The 12,752-nt window shown below is 35.4% G+C and overlaps 1 non-coding gene across 1 annotated transcript; it reads right to left on the bottom strand.

Annotated features, from left to right (window-relative positions):
* Positions 1 to 9,025: 9,025 nt before the first annotated feature.
* Positions 9,026 to 9,097, bottom strand: TRNAQ-UUG (transfer RNA glutamine (anticodon UUG)). The gene has a single exon. It is a non-coding gene; the product is annotated as a tRNA-Gln (tRNA).
* Positions 9,098 to 12,752: the final 3,655 nt, after the last annotated feature.

Here is a 12,752-nt window from a genome sequence, read left to right as displayed (position 1 = left end):
AGCAACAATAAAATAGGGCACACTACAACAATTCGAACAACCATAAAGGCGACTTCAAAAATCAGTAGGTGCCTCGTTGGGACAATCAACCAAGAATCAAAAGATCTTTCCCTCAAATGCCATTTATTTCGAGGTATCAAAATCTATTTTCAGGTTATTGTTTTTCTTGAACAAATTTTGGTCACAAAGTTGTCTACTGTAGAGCATATTTTAAAGATAAATATATTAGAAATGGATCATATTAGTCCTAAAATAAAAGAGACAACAAATATGTAAATCCTCATAGGAATATTCCAAGAAGCAATAAATCTTTTTCTCCTTTAATAGATCATGTTGAATGTTATAAGTGTAACAATTTTGGGCATAAGGCAACTGGGTGTAGAGCACAAAAAACCAAAACAACCCCTCATACAAAGAAAGTTCAAGAACCTAGAACATAGAAAAAGAAAAGAGTTGAAAGGAAAGAAGAATGTGGCATTGTCTTGTATGCTCAAAATCAAGGCAATCATTGGTATGTGGACAATGGATGCTCCAAACATATGACTGGTGATAATAGTATATTCTTGTCACTAAGAGAATATAACACATGCAATGTCACCTTTGCTAATGATGCTCCATGCAAAATCATGGGAAAATACATAGTTATCTTGGACAATGGAAGAGGAAAGGCTTAAAATGATCTCCTTGTGGTTGGAATCAAACATAATTTGTTGATTGTAAGTCAGATGTGTGACCAGGGATATGTTGTTGCAGCAACCCCCCCACATTTACCCACTTTCAACGGCCTACTAGAGTAAACATGATCTAAGGGCTAATATGACATGAATCAACCTCCTAAGTACAGTTAAGGAAGTGGAATCGACAAACCAAAACTTTACTGACCTTCCTCAAGAGCTGCAGATAACACCCTCCTCCCACATCTACCTAAGAAATAGCCAACCAAGGTAAACATGTGACGAGAGGTTACTATGATTGGATTCAACCTCATAGGTGACCTTAAGGAAATGGAATCGAAGGAAACACATCATACAAACCTTCCACATTAGATACAAGACCCCTAAGAACCATCCCAACATTCTTAGTAACCAACCCCTGGGTCCCACTAAGGTGTTATACCACTTGACCTCTGGACGCTCCCATGTTATGGGCCTGAAAGTGTCCAGGAGGCTCTGGACGCTCTCATGACAAGGCCTACCAGTATCCAGGGACTATTTTACTCAGTGTTGTGCCAGTGTCCCTAGGATTTGAGACACTTTTTCAGGCCCAGAGCCTAGGTCACTGCCCATAATTGAATGACACCTTCAAAATAGAAAGATATTATGTTAGGTCCCTATAATACTAATGTATTTCCTCATTGTTATTGTCAGTGTAGTCCCCTTAATGTTATTGTTATGCCCATGTAGTCCCCATATTGTTATTATTGGGCCCCATAGAAGCCCACTATTGTTATTGTTGTGCCCTTCCATTATTATTGTTATGTTGGCTCTGATTATATTGTGACCCCTTAGACTCCTATACATAGAAAGGAGGTTTTGTCATTTGATTTATCTCTTCTTCTATTTTGTGAGCTGGTTGCATAACATTTGGTATCAGACCTCAGAATTCTAGGTTTTCGCTTCTTCAAATAGGTCATCTTGGAATTTTCGTTATAACTTTTTTTTATGAGGCTTAAGAAGTTGAAATTTGTATCACGTGGATTTGAAATCTTGGTGAAATTCTTGTAAAAATTTCATATCTTAGTTCACTATATTTTCAGAGATATTATCTAGGGAAGTTAGTGTTTTTGCAGGCTCCAAAATTTTGTCTCAAATAGGTGACATAGAGAACATTGTCATAACTTTAATTTTAGGGATCAGATTTCAATTCTGTAAAAAGTGGCCAAAAGTGAACGAACTGTAGTTAACAAACTGTAGTTTGCTATTTAGCAATTTTTGAGCCAAAGGTTAAAATAATGACACGTGGAACTCTGTAAAAGTTCGCTCTACTGAACCAGTCTATAATTAGGTCATCGTGGGAGATCGGACATAACTCTTTCCTGAAGATTCCATTCTTGATATGAATTGTGGGGTTGGAAAGAAGACTCAGAGGAATACCACAGGACGAAATTTTAGACCTTGGAGATCCGAAATTAAAGAAAAAGGTGTGCAGTTTTTAAAAAAAATTGCATAAGTTTTGTTTGAAAAATTAGTTTGAAGTGATTCAAAGGGCATAATGAAGCATACTTATCATTAATTGATGCCTAAAAGAAATAAAATGAAAACACCTAGTAAGCAACCCAAAAGCTCTACTATGGCGCATGAAGAAGAGGAAGAAATGTAACATGATATATCAAAATTATGAGACCAAGTGCAACAAATTTCGCTCTTACAAAAAGTAGCAGAAGCTAAGATGGATGGTTTGAAGAATGGAATCAATGGTGTTGAAGAAAAAATGAAAGGAAACATTGAAGATTTGAAGAAAGACATGGAAGGTTTGAAGGAAGGTTTGACAAAGTTGCTACAAGAAATGCTTCCTAATAGTGAAAATGTAAGTGGAAGAAACTCGTGATGAGAACAATAAAAATGTTAATCATGATTTCGTAGACTCTAACATTGGATTGAAGACCCACCATATTCCAAATATTGATATGGGAAATTTTGATGGCAAGGATCCCATAACATGGATACTATAGAAGGAGCAATATTTTGATCTCCATAATGTGCAAAACACACAAAAGATACGCATTGAAACTTTATATTTAGAACCCAATCAATTTATATGGTATTGACAGCTTTGCTATCGTAAAAAAATTGTCATTTGGTTAATTTTTATGGAGGAGATGACAACACATTATGAGGATACAAAGATAAACACTTTCTTTAGCCAATTGATAAATCTCAAACAAAAGGGTTTAATAGTGGAGCACATTTGTTAGGATATTCCGACACATAGGAAATAGTTAAGTATAACTTGGTCTAGTGTAGAGTTAGGTAAAGTGTGTTTTTTCACTATGTACATTTGTAACTTACAATCCGACGGTGACGATATGTTCTAGACATGAAGTGATCCGACAATTCATTCTCTTCTCGGTATTACCGACACTTGATCTGTGGCTTAACACCCGATTGGTCCATGATCTCTATTTAAAGAGCATGGAGGGTCATTTGTGGGGGGACCGTTAATGAGAGAAGCTTATGTAAATTTGATTTCTTTTATTAATAAATTGCCTGAAGTGGCCACATTGGCTCAGGCCGTGGACTGTTTCCCTCTTTGAGGGTTTTAACCACATCAAGAATACTGGTGTATTGATTTGTGATCTGTTTATGAGCGATGTCCTTTGGTGTTCTGTTTGAGGAACTTACCTTTTAAATTCCTACATGGTATCAGAGCTATTTGAGGGCTGTATCCATTGGTGATCCAAATCGTAAGCCAGTGCAACTGCATCCGACTGTCATTTCCTAGATCTACTGTTTCTAACTGCTTTCGGGCTGAGAGGATTGCTCTATTGTGTTAGAAGCATCTGTTCCAGTGAGGAACCCCTTTCTTTTCACATGAAATGGTTTCTGGTAGCTCTAGCTATGTCATTTTTAAGATCTAGAGGTATACAATGTTTATTTGCAGTTTTAGCTATTTATCTCTCTATTTTTTATTACCAGATCTATACATTTCATTTCTGCATATGCTCTTTGCCCCGTGACTGTGTGCGATCTGGGCAAATCAGAAACAGAAATGAAATATTTTTTTCATGCGTATGTTCTTTTCCACCGCACCTTAGTGTGATCTCAGAAAATCAGAAACATTGAAGACAATATTTAGTTTCCGGCAAAAGCTAACTTCAAGCCATAATGTTTTTTTTTTGTATGTCCCTGTTGGGTTGTGTGGTTTTTTGTTTTGTAGGCAAAAAAATATTTTTCAAGTAAGCATGCACCCCAAAGCTTTACTGACTAAAAAAAAAAACTTTCATCTTTTCCAAAAATTACTAACCTTTTAAACTGGCTCACTTGGTCCAAAGTTACTTTATGGGAATAGAGGCCTTGAGTTCAAGTCTTTCTTTTTATTGAGTTACTTTTTCAAAAAACACATGTAACTTATGTTTTAAAGTTACTTTATGTAAAAGTGTTCTCACCCATTATAAAAAATGAGTCACTTATAATTTTAAAGTCTCTTTATCTTTTATTTAAGTTACAATTTAGTGGGTAGCTCATAAAGTACCATTGTAAAAGTGACTTCCACTTATTTATAAAAGTGGGTCACATAATCTTTTTGTTGAGTTACTTTTTCAAAAAGCACATGTAACTTATGTTTTAAAGTTACTTTATGTAAAAGTGTTCTCACCCATTATAAAAAGTGAGTCACTTATAATTCTAAAGTCTCTTTATCTTTTATTTGAGTTACAATTTAGTGGGTAGCTCATAAAGTACCATTGTAAAAGTGACTTTCACTTATTTATAAAAGTGGGTCACATAATTTTTTTTTTTAAAGTGAGTTAATTAGATTAAGTTTGGAAAAATGGGGGATTTTTTTTTTAAATATAACATTATCACTCATTTCCACACATTCACGCATTTCGTCGACATTTTCAACAACTTTTCTTCAAAAATCCTTAACTTCTTCATCCGGAAGCCGTTTTCAGAGCCATTTTTTTTTAATCGGCCTAATTTTTCGAGATCTTTCCATTGGAATACTTAGTTTCAACATTGACAGCTTCAATTTCTGTTAAAATGGAAATTCCAAGCCAAGTTATTCTTGAAAGCACAACTACTTCCAATGGTGATCCTACATTGTGGATTTACTTAGAAGTAAAGGTCTTTACAGAATAGCCTCAGGCCAAGAAACTAAACCTAAGATGAAGATAAGGTAGCCAAATGGGAAATAGGCAAGATCAAGCACATGGGTTGATAGGGATGTCTATTTCTCCAAACCTTGGATTCCATATCGCAGAACTTGATACCCCTAATGAAGCAATGAAACAACTCACTAAAGTTTTTGGAATTAAAAATGAAATTAGAGCCCATCAACTCGAAAATGAGTTGCTTACGTTAGACCCAAATAATTTTTCTTCCATTGAAGATCTTTTGTCCAAGTTCAAGACCCTTAGGCTTCTCTTGGAAGGTGTTAAGGTTAAGAAAGAAGATTGTAGCCTTATTTATTCCATTCTTACTAAGTTGGGACCAGCTTACTCTGTGTTTGTTTCCACATTCCATTCTACTAGAGAAGCCTTTATTTCTCAAGGACAAACAAGTCCCCCTCTTTTGATGCCTTTTGTGATTCTTTAATAAGATAACAAGAAAAACTCTTACATCTTGGTCTTCTTAATCTTGGAAACTCTTCTAAGAAAGCCTTAGCCTCTCAACAACAACCAAATTTAAAAAATCCTAAGAAGCAGCATCCTATAAAGAATGGTCCTAAAGCAAACAAGGGTCCTAAGAAATTCAGTCTCAAAGTGAAAAATCATTTCAACAAAATGATAAGGCAAATAAAAACAAAGGGAAGAAGACTGATAGGCATTGCCACTTTTGTAATCGAGATGGCCACTTAGAATCCAAATGCTTTAAGAAGATGGAAGCCTTGGAAATCTATTTTGTCTTTCCTTGCCTTCTCTATCTTGCATGTTGTCAACCTGAATGTTTGTTTCTCCTTCCTTATTAGCAAAATTGCTAATAACTTGAGCCCAAGTTTTGGAAACTTTGGTGGAATCTCCTTTCCTTTCTTCTCTTGCTTTCTCTTCATGGTTGTCTATTTGGGCAATCATTTTCCCTTTATCCTGGGATGATTTCGCATTCACCACCTTTGTACTTTCCACTACAGATTTCTTTATGTTTTGCACATCCGCCTTCATGTGTTGCCATTATGTCTTCCCTATCAGGAGAGCTTTCTATAGCAATGTCACTTGTTCTTTCAAAACTTTATTGCTTTCCGTTGAAGCCTTATTCTCAGTTGTTATTATATGAATTTTGTGATCTCTTTCCTGCTATTTAGCTTCTGAAACCTCCCCTCTTTGTTTTGCATTTAACAATTCTTTCACATAAAGATCAGATGGCGAGGTGAGAGGTGTGGATGTGGAACTATAGAAGGCAGAATCATCAATGACGTTTCCTCTAGACTTCTTATTGCCATGTGCTTGTAGAGGGCACTTGTTTGAGTGCTTATTATGAAGGGCTCGAGTACTTTCCTTTTGAGACCCTTTTCTCTTTTTCTACTCCCATTTTAGACGGGCTAGTATTCATTTTAAAATGCCTCGATATTGTTTGGCATTGACCCAAACCCACTTCCCAGCTTTGGCGGATGAGGCAATTTTCACTTGTCCTAAACCATTTGTCTCCACATGTTCTGAAATTTCTTGTCCCGTTGTCATGTTTGAATGCATTTGTTGTCCAACCTATTCCAAGAAAGATGTAGGTCTATAAAATGCCAAGATTACTTCGCACTTCTCCCCGTCGTTCAGGTTATGGCTGCTCCCTGCTCTTTGCTCAATAATTTTGTTGTGTAAAAGCTCCCTGTTCTCACACTGCTCAATGCTCGCTGCTCTCACTACTGACCATGCTGCTCGCTGCTCTCCATGTTGCTCGCTGCTCGTCAATGGAAAATTTCAAAGATAAAAGTTCGACATTAATTGCCCATGAATTATTGAAGTAGGTGCGGATAAATTCGCCAATAAGCAAAGTTTTCCCATGAACAAAGTATGTCTTCTCAACTTGTGCCTTTCCTGCAAATGTTGCTAATGGTCCAAATCTCTTGTTTGTTTGGAGCTTTGGCGAGCCTCTGCACCCCATTTTTGCAGCTTTTGGGAAAATTTCGCTGTTGAAGGCGTAGTGAGGTGACTCAATCATGTTGGCTCCCGCCTGTAACAGTAGCGAGATTTATCACGGATCTGACCCCGTATTAGATACTCACTTTCTTTGTTGCGGCAAAGGCTAAAGATGAACAGAGTTACAAGCTAATAACGTTGTCTGTGAGGGGATCTACGGGGCTTCTAGCAGTAGGCTCCAGTGAAACATTGTTTGCCAAAACTTCAATCAAAAGAAGTTAGGGGACTTCCCCTCCCACGTCACAGGCAATATACTCGATGAATATCTCTAAGAAAAGCTCGCCCCTAAGGTTCCACTGTTAGAGGCTTTATTAGACAACAAAAACCTTGTTGGCACGGTTCTCTGAACGGTGAGGCTCGTACAGGATATCGATGGCGACAATCGGCCTACGGCACTATAAAATTACAATAACTAGCTGATTCAAACACTTGACAAAACCTACCAGAAATTCCTCACCAAATTCGCAATCGACAAGCTTTTTCCAAATCACAGTCGACAAGATTTTTCCTGATAATGGTGGAAGGAGAAACATTTAATATACTGTAACATCTCTTCCCCACACTAATACACTAAGTTGGAGGAACAATATGCTTTAAACGTATAGAATTAAAATCTAAATTTACGCTATGCTATATATTAATTGTGCCCAAATGTATACAACTTGAGTGGGCCTAATGATTAAGAGCATGTGTTTCCTCCTAAGAGGTCACATGTTCAAAACCAGAGGGGTACAGTATGTATGCCTTCGTAAACATAACAGTCAATCACTGCATGGAGGTGGCTCCCTTGTCCCACAAACAAGGGGGTCTCATACACCAATGTGGTGTCTAGCTTGGCTATAACCTTAAAATTGGATAATAATAATAATAATATATTTCATTTTATTATTATATAAATCTATGTTATATATTAATTGTGCCCAAATATGCTCATCCAACTTAATGTGGAACAAATATTGGTCAAATAAAAATAATAAAATTAAAACGAAATAAAATATATATAGGAGTAATGTCTCTTCCGCATACTAAGCTGGATGAACAATATGCTTTAAATGTGGATAGAATTATCTGATACACTGCGCTGATCAATGCAGAACATATGTTGATCAAATAAAAATAATAAAATAAAAACGAAATAAAATATATATAAGATTAATATCTCTCCGACACACTGAGTTGGATGAACAATATGCTTTAAAGGTATTGAATTATCCGATACATTGAGCTAAAGGCACATGATCAAAGATCGAAAAGGTCTTACCGGGATTCAAACCTAGTTCGTTGGATTCATTTCATTTCATTTTATTTTATTATTTTTATTTAATCAACATAAAATAAAATTATATATATATCTATATATATATATATATATATATATATATATATATATATATATATATAATTTTAAGGTCACAACCAAGCTAGGCATCACATTGGTGTATGAGATCTCTTTGTTTGTGAGATAAGGGACCCACCTCCACGCAGTGATTTAATTGCTAAGCCTATGAAGGTATACATACTCTACCCCAGTGACCCTTTAAGAGGAAATACATGCTCTTAACCATTAAGCCCACCCAAACTGTATCTAGCTCAAATATGTATCCAACTCAAATATACTCTTATATTATATATTAATTGCACTAAAATATACTCATTGAACTCACTATTGAAAAAAAATTAGTCAAATAAAAATAATACAACAAAAACTAAATAAAATATATATAAGATTAATACACTGTAACATCTCTTCCACACATTAATACACTAAGCTAAAGCATATTTTTCCACACATTAATACACTAAGCTAAAGAACAATATGCTTTAAATGTATGGAACTAAAATTTAGATTTACCCTATGCTATATATTAATTGTGCTAAAATGTACTCTATATTATATATTTTATTATTTTTATTTGATCAAAAGTAAATAAAAATATATATATATAACTAGATTTACATTATGTTATATATTAATTATATCAAAATGCTTTTCCATAAATAATAAAATATATTTTTGTATATATATATAAAACTAAATTAACACGTATTAATTATACCAAAATATACTCATCCAACTCAATGCGGAACAGATGTTGGTTGGTTGAATAAAAAAAGATGAAAAATATATATATATAACTAGATTTACACTATGTTATATATTAATTGTACGAAGATATACTCATCCAGCTCAATGCGGAACAGAGGGTCGTCGAATAAAAATGAAATGACAAATGGAAAAAGTCCTACCGGGATTCGAACCCAGGTCGCTGGATTCAAAGTCCAGAGTGCTAACCACTAAACAATAGAACCAGCACACAATAAATTTCATCTTCAAAGGTTTTCATTGAAATATTAGACAGACCATAACTGCCTTGTTTGCAATTTGGTTTGGCCCCTTTGCTCCGCTTCGGAATCTTGGCCATCCAACATGCCGTCTATAAAAGGTTGGCTCCAGTCACGTAATATAAAATCCCGTATGACGGAATGGACCATAGCAAACCCATTGCTATGGTTTATTGTTCGTTGGAGGCTGAGCCAATCTAAGATCTGCTCCAGTCACGTAATATAAAATCCCGTATGACGGAATGGACCATAGCAAACCCATTGCTATGGTTTATTGTTCGTTGGAGGCTGAGCCAATCTAAGATCTACCACTGATCAATGGGAAGAATCCGGAGTGTCCACCCAACCTAGAGGTGCGCTTTCAAAAAAGAGCGTGTGATTATCAAAAATATTATTAGTAATAAGTTGTGATTGTTGTAATTTTTTTTTGGTTCTCGGTTAAATTGAGTTTCATATCGTTTGAGAATTAAGAGCTCGAATTAATATGGTTCAGAAATAAAGATTTAGCATGAGTCAAGTAGATCTAATTTTAATAAAGATTGAGTATGAGTTGAGTAGATCTATTTTTTTTGTCTAAATTTTTTTTATGAGTTTACATTATTTAAATGTTTTGTATAGTTATTTAATTTTTTTAATTTTTAGATTTTTTAAAATTTTTATTTTGGTGGAGACATGAGTAAAATTTCAATTTTAATGAAGGACAGACACTTTTACACATCATATTGGGCTGTATAATAAGTCTCTCTACTCAAAAATACCTTTTGTGTAAGGTTATTTATTTTCATTTTATTATTTTTTTAATGTAATGTCATATTTACAAGTATATAATTATTTATTTTAATTTTGTTGTTATGGAATGTTATGTTATGTTATAATTATTTATTTTAATTTTGTTGTTATGGAATGTTATGTTATGTTATAATTATTTATTTTAATTTTGTTGTTATGGAATGTTATGTTATGTTATATGACAACATCTTCTCTATACTATGTTGTAAAATATTTTACTACTTTTGACACAATAAAGTTAAAAGGCTTAATAATTTTTTGGCATGTTAAAATTAATAGAACCAAATTATGAGTGGAAAATGCAATACGAAAAGGAAAAATTTCAAAACATTGTCTAATTAGATTGGATATTCTTAAAGGGCAAAGTTAAGAAACTCTCCCTCCATGTTTAAAGCAATGGAATAATGAGGTGGACACATACAATGTATAATTTGAGTGGATTTAATGGTTAAGAGCATGTGTTTTTTCTTAAGAAGTTAGAGAGTCAAAACTAGAGTAGGATAAAATGTGTAACAATAAAATAAGAAAGTGGGCAAAATTGTATATATTAAAAGAAATTTAAAGAGAAAAACTTAAAATCTAGTAAAAAGGAAGTTTTGGAAATTATATATATATATAAGTATTCTTGAATGAGATATAAGAGAGAACTCGACATAAACCTTAAATAATATTTCGAAAATAAATTTTGATTATAAAAAAACTTAATCACCTTTATGAGACAAAATATTTTGAAAACAAGATAAAAATTAACCATAAAAGACAAAATTATGACATTATTTTGCAAAGTAATCTCTTTTCTAAGAAAACTCAAAACTCATAATCAAATTTCAAAGTATAAGGATAAACTACAATACAAATGAAAACTAGAGATAAAATAAGTGATATTTTTTTACTAGTCATTTTCATTGATCTATGTAATTATACATCTTAGGAGTAGGGAGTAGATTCTAAGGCATTCATTCAATTACTCGTAATAAAAAAAAATATTGTTTTCATGTTTCTAATATTCTAGTGAGAGTAACCTTAATGGAGGAGGTGTACCAACACTTGGTCAAACCTCCTCGGAGTTTGCCTCACGAGGCACGTCGTAGGTGAAGGATTTACAAAGTATAAGGTGATGAGATGGGGTGGCAGTCGATCGAAGTCTCCAGACCTGCCTCTGATTGTTATAATCTGTAGAGATGACAATGTAGTAGTTGTTGTATTATGGGCAGTGAACTCTATGTGTAGGGTGGAAGACGAGAGTGTTAAAGGCCGAGCGAGCTTGCCAGGGCCATGGGGTAGTTGGACCTCGGTGGAATGCATGGACTCTAGTATTGTGGCTTCTTTAATGGGCTTTTGTGCATTCATATGGGATCTCAGTTCGTTTGAAGGTTCCTTTCCTCTCTGGTGCTTTCAGTTTTGTTATGCAAGGTGGAACCCCGGGTGTCACCGAAGGAGGGTTACTCTAAGCTGATGGGTACTTGACAATTTCCAAGTTATTTTTTATATCTAGTTAAGGTCTTTCCCTGTGTTGTGGTTGTTGGTGGTCGTTAGTAAGTCAATGCTACCCATTTCCCGGTGGCGGGCATGGCCTTTTTTTTCCCTTGGAAAAAGTCGTAATTTCTATTAACTTAAGAAATTACATTTTGTAGATGCCGAGGCATATGCATATGGAGGCATTACTTGCCTTATCAGGAGACATATAAGTCTGTTTACAAAAACTTAAACTGCTGAGTGGTGAATCTCCTCGCAAGGAGTCTGGAGTCAGTGTTATACCAAAACTACCCTCATCAGCTAGAGGGAAAAAGAAGCAAAAATATATATATCTTCTCTATACAGAGAGAGTACTATGTTTGTCTATACAAGAACTGTTTCTACAGCCGACTGATAGATAAAAAAATAAAACATGTTTTTACAATGAGCACTACAAAAAACATGGGCTTAAAGCCCAATTTGTCCTTGTTCTATAAACGGTCTGTGGTAATATTGATGGTGGGTACCATCAATCTCCTCCTGTATCAACCAGACATTGTCCTGAAGATCTGTTGCCTCTGGCGGGCATGGCCTTGTCTATGGTTACATTTTATTTCTGAAGTTAATTTTCTTACAGACAATTAAGGTCTTCGGTGGCACCTGCTTTTTCTGAGGCCCTTTGGAAAATTTTGCGAAGGAGGGGGTGTTTCTGGTAGTGGGGAAGTTTATAATTCCCTTGTTTTTATGTCTTCTGGTTGCTTATATTGAGGAATTGAGCGAGTCGTTGGGAGTATGGTTGTGTGCTTTTGGGCAGAGCCTATGACTAGCCTTCCCCTGTTAAGGTTGTGGACTGAAAGAGGAAGAGGGACACCCAAGGGCTTCAACATCGTGGTACTTGTACAAATTCGTTGGGTGGCATGGCTTGGTCAGAGTTGTAAGGCCAAAGCGAGGAGTGTGCAAGATTGTTCATGGTTGCTCGGGCGTGTGTAGGTGGTTGGTTCCTCCTAGGAGGTTGTATCCCCCTTGCTCATTCCGGTTAGCTATATTCTAGAGTGGTCAATCATCCCTCAGCAGCATGGGTGTCCTCGTTGTGGAGGAGGGCATCAGGGCCAGGTGAGATGACAAATTATGGAGTCGAGCTCAACTTCGGAGGATTCGGTCAGCGAAGAACCAACGAATGAGGTCACTCAGGCTCGTGAGTGCTAGCCAGGTAGAGCGGAGGCTCCAACCTCACTAGAAACCATTGCAAATTAGTTGAGAGGCATCCAGGCCAACCAAGACATTATAAGAGAGCATTGTTATGAAGATCGAAACGAATTGGTGGCCTACTTTAATGACATTCAATTTTTCCTCAATGAGATTTTGGAGTTGCTCGAGA

This window comes from Pinus tabuliformis, chromosome J, assembly GCF_031772625.1.
Source record: "Pinus tabuliformis cultivar Carrire ecotype Pingquan chromosome J, CPIR1, whole genome shotgun sequence".
Classification (NCBI taxonomy): Eukaryota; Viridiplantae; Streptophyta; class Pinopsida; order Pinales; family Pinaceae; genus Pinus; species Pinus tabuliformis.
The sequence above is the reverse complement of the archived record's forward strand: the minus strand, read 5'-3'. Positions and strand labels throughout refer to the sequence as shown.